Here is a 4480-nt window from a genome sequence, read left to right as displayed (position 1 = left end):
GCGTATTCTTCCCACATTAAGAATGGCATTTTTGGCCCACTTTGCTTTGCTTAAATGCCCTGTGGCACTGGGGGAGGTGGTGGCAGGGAGGAAAAAGAAGGAAAGATAAAATGTTAAGGTTTTAGGCATCCAATTCTGTGTGTCAGTATGACAACACTGCAGTCTGCACGAGTGCTCCAAGAGAATTGAGGCATTTACCTGTACGTGAGACAACTCGGAGTCCAAGCTTGGGTCCTTGTTTGACATTTTACTACCTTTCCTCGACCAAGCCATCCTAAATACTACCCCCCACAAACACACAGTCTTGTCGCACTCCCAGGCCCTAGTGATTTAGGGGAAAAAGAAGAGGTATACAATCCATTCTTTTAAAGTAACACCACAAAATTATGGGTGCTGAAAGCTCTGTTAGAGATCCATTTCAAGGTTTTAGAGTTTTTTCTTGGAGGCAATTCCAGGCAGGTGTATGAGAATATGGAAACACAAAGAGTACTTATTCTGACCATGTGGATATCTGTTATTAAGTATCCATGCATGCAGGATGGTAAAGCACCAAATGGGGACCAGTGCTTCATGCAGATATGGCAATGCATGCCTGTAATCTCAGCTACTCTGGAGGCTGAGGCAAGCGGGTTACAAATTCCAGGATGGCCTGGGCAATTTAGTGAGACCCTGTCTCAAAGTAAGAAAAGGCTAAGGATGTAGCTTAATGGTAGAGTGCTTGCCCAGCATGTACAAGGCCTTAAGTTTAAGCTCCAGTACTGCCTGAAAAAAAAATCAAAGCACTAGTTTTGTTTTTCCTGGTTTCATGTTACTGTGAATACTTACGTATTTAAGTTACTCAGTACAGCTTGTCAAGTGCCAGTTCCAGGTTTGAGGCTGGGGCCCTGGGACATCAAGACACATTACACCATGGTTCCCTGTTTCCTGGGCTTTTCTGTGAAACAGTGAAAATAAAAAGAACAAAAGGAAGTCTAAGCAAGGCTACGGAGAATGCTCTGTTTCTTTTTACTGTTTTTATTGGGGTTTTTTTTCATACTCTCAAGGATGAGTGTACAAACTGAGAATTACTGAAGATTAAGATAAATGATGTTCTCCTTAATGTTCTTTTAAATTCCAATCACAATAATAAAATACAAATAATTTTCTTAAAAACAGAAGCATGATTTTCATGCTGTAATTCAATATGAACCCAAAGGATACTGGATTGTAGTTTCTAAAAGGGTAGATGTTTTTGTCTGCTATGGTCAACCATGCTGCTATCAAACCATTTGCGCAGAACACTGGCCAACACATACTAGTCTCTTAATGAATATTTGTTGACTAAATGAAATGCAAAATATAAACTGATTAGTGGAGTTTTTTATTTTATAAATGTTTTTAGTATGAATTACATTTCCTATTAGAAGTCTCTGAAATGTGTAATTATCTCCTTCTGATTAAATATATGACATTTCCAGTGAAGTACCGACAGTAAGAATATGTTTTAAAATAATAAGTAGGGCCAGGGATTTAGCTCTGTGGTTCTGGCGCCTGCCTTGCAAGTACAAGGTCCCAAGTTTGATCCCCAGTACCAAAAAAAAAAAAAGTAATAAGTACATTGTAGTTTGAGAATATTACTAGAGCAATTCATATTACATGTATAGGCACGAATTTCTTTTTTCTTTTAAACAAATTACATAGAGCAAGTTTTGAGTTTTAACACTGTTTGAAAAGTGGCCTTGGGAATACATCAATCTGTTTTCTCATTTATTTATTAATTTGTGTTCATTCTTAGGAACATCACCTGCAGGTACTATGCCAAGTTTAATTCTTCATCTACAAAAGTCAGGGTAACTGCCACCCTAGAACCATGGCCCAGTTCCTCTATAACCTCACGGAGAAGGCCCTGGCGCTGGTGAATGCTGCTGTAATTTACTCCAAGCCTTGAGTGGCCACATTTTGGCATTATGCCAAGGTTGAGCTGGTTCCTCCAACTCCTGCTGAGATCCCTGTGGCTATTCAGAGCCTGAAAAAAATAGTCAATAGTGTTAAAACTGGTAGCTTCGAACAGCTCACAGTTAAGGAAGCTGTGCTGAATGGTTTGGTGGCCACCGAAGTGTGGATGTGGTTTTATATCGGAGAGATCATAGGCAGGTGTGGCATCATTGGCTATAATGTTTGAATATCTTTAACATCTGATTATATTTAATGTAATATTTGGGTGTTCTTGAATTACATGATGAATCACGTGATCAGAATGTCTGCTATCTGAATAAAATGTGTCAACTATCAAAAAAATCAGGGTAATACAGAGCTATTTCTGTTGGCTTAAATAAACACAAGTCATACAGTTTTAAATTTTGAAAAGACTTCTTAAAAATTTTATAAGCCTTTTAGATGGTTGGCCTGATTTTTTTTTTACCGGATACAGGTAGATTTTGGAAGAAGCTTGTTTTACAGTTAGTTGCTAATTTTAACCAATACTGTGGAGGATGTCACAGTATACAGCCAAATCTGATATTATTTCTCCTCTCTGAACACCAAATTTTCCCTGTTGAGTTTAAAAATTAGAGATAAAGGCCAAAATGTTTCTGAGCTTCTGAGTGGGAGTTGACATTGATAAGAGAGTAGAATATTAAATGCCATTGAAACTATACAAACTATGCATGTGATGCACCTTTGAAAACAAGATTAGTAAGGGAAGAGTGCTCCTTGGCTTTATCTTCTAGTGGCCCTCACAAGGCATGGGAAGCATGCTGAGATGACTCAAGATAGAAGTGATGGCATTAAATAGCAATAAAGCACAAACTAAGCAAGTTATTTCTTTTCAGCCTTTCCAACGGTGGAAATCTGAGTTAGTACCAATATGCCTCTAATCCCTCCAATACTTGGTGAATTCTGTTTTTCTGTGCTTGTTTTTACAAAGAGGAAAAAGGCTTGTGCTCACAGCCTTTGGCATGCCTCAGTATATAGCTGGAATTTAATAGCATTGTTTTATTTGCTTTTATGGTTACCTTCTATGGAGGCAAATGAGGTTCATTGTCTAGAATAATGATATAAAAATATCCTCTAAATAGACTTGAGTAAAAGAAACCTGAATGTTTAAAATAAAACTGGAGGGGTAGAGGAAAGGAAAGAAGGGAAAGGGAAAATATGAGAAAAGGAAAAAATGGAAACAAAGTCTTTGTAAATAAGGAAGAGTGGAGGGGGTGAAGGGAGGGCAGGGGAATGGGGAAAAAAATAAGAACCAAGATACATCGCGTAAAGGTACAAGTTCCCAATGATAAGTGTAAATGTATTGTATACCTAAAATGTACCAATGAAAGAATTTAAAAAGAATAAAACTACTGAGATGAAAAGGCAAATTAGTATAGTCATGATGAAAAACAGTATAAAGATTCCTCAAAATATAAAAAACTGGAACTACCGTATCATCCAGCAATCCCACAGTGGATATATATCCAAAGAAAATGAAATCCGTGTGTTAAACAGCTATCTGCACTTTTATGTTCATTGCTGCAGTATTTTCAGCAGTCAAGGTACCAAATGAACTTAAATATCCATCAGTGGATGAGTGGCTAAAGACAATGTGGAATATGTACAAAACCAAATACTGTTCCGCCTTTTAAGTGAATGAAATCCTGTCACTTGCAAAAATATGGAGGACATTGTGTTAAATGAAATAAGCCATGCACAGAAAGACACACATGATCTCATGCAGAGTCCACAACACTTGATCTCATGGAAGTGGAGAATAGGGTGGGGGGCTGGGATGGTTGGGGACAGGATTCGCTGGGTGGATGTTGGTCACAGGATATAAGATTTCAATTAGGAGGAATATGATTGGGAGAGCTGTTGTAGAACTTTGGGACTCTAGTCAAGAATATAATACATTCTTGGAAAATGCTAAGAGTGTATATACTGTTCTCACCATGAAAATGATAACTATGAGGTAACATATATATAAATTAACTATTTTTAGTCATTCCACAGTGTATATATGTACTGTACCTCAAAACATCATGTTGTATACAGTAAATACCTACAACATTATCTGTCAATTTTAAAATGAAAGGAAACTATTAGTTACTGTTTTAGGGGTACAAATAAACAACATTTATTAAGGACTCATCCTGTACTATAGCACCTTGTAAGTATTAATTCATTTGATCCTTGCTACAGCACTGCAAATCCTATACCACTACCCACATCATCATCAACTGTTATAGACATCAGGAAACTGAAATGTGAGGTACTGGAATACTGTTGAGGTCTCACAGGAGAGCTAGGCTTCAAGGCCAAGAACCGTCCCAGAGCCCATGTCTCTGTCACCCCAGTAGGCTCCAGAATGTCAGGTCAGTGCTGGGGGGTTTCAGAAACGCTGACTCACATGTCTCTCCCATCTTTGGAAGTCCACGTGCACTTCTCTATCATTTCCCTCCATAGTCCCTGCTTTCCTTACTCCTCCTACACTCACCTTCTGTGCCACATGGAGGTTCTT

General features: G+C 38.1%; 1 pseudogene; it reads left to right on the top strand.

Annotated features, from left to right (window-relative positions):
- Positions 1-1408: 1408 nt before the first annotated feature.
- Positions 1409-2277, top strand: LOC101721353 (ATP synthase F(0) complex subunit g, mitochondrial pseudogene; annotated as a pseudogene).
- The last annotated feature ends 2203 nt before the right edge of the window (positions 2278-4480 follow it).

Source organism: Heterocephalus glaber, unplaced genomic scaffold (genome assembly GCF_053883595.1).
Source record: "Heterocephalus glaber isolate CG9 unplaced genomic scaffold, H.glaber_assembly_v1.0 deba00001190, whole genome shotgun sequence".
Lineage (NCBI taxonomy): Eukaryota > Metazoa > Chordata > Mammalia > Rodentia > Bathyergidae > Heterocephalus > Heterocephalus glaber.
Note: the sequence above shows the minus strand (reverse complement) of the source record. Positions and strands in the feature narration are given on the sequence as shown.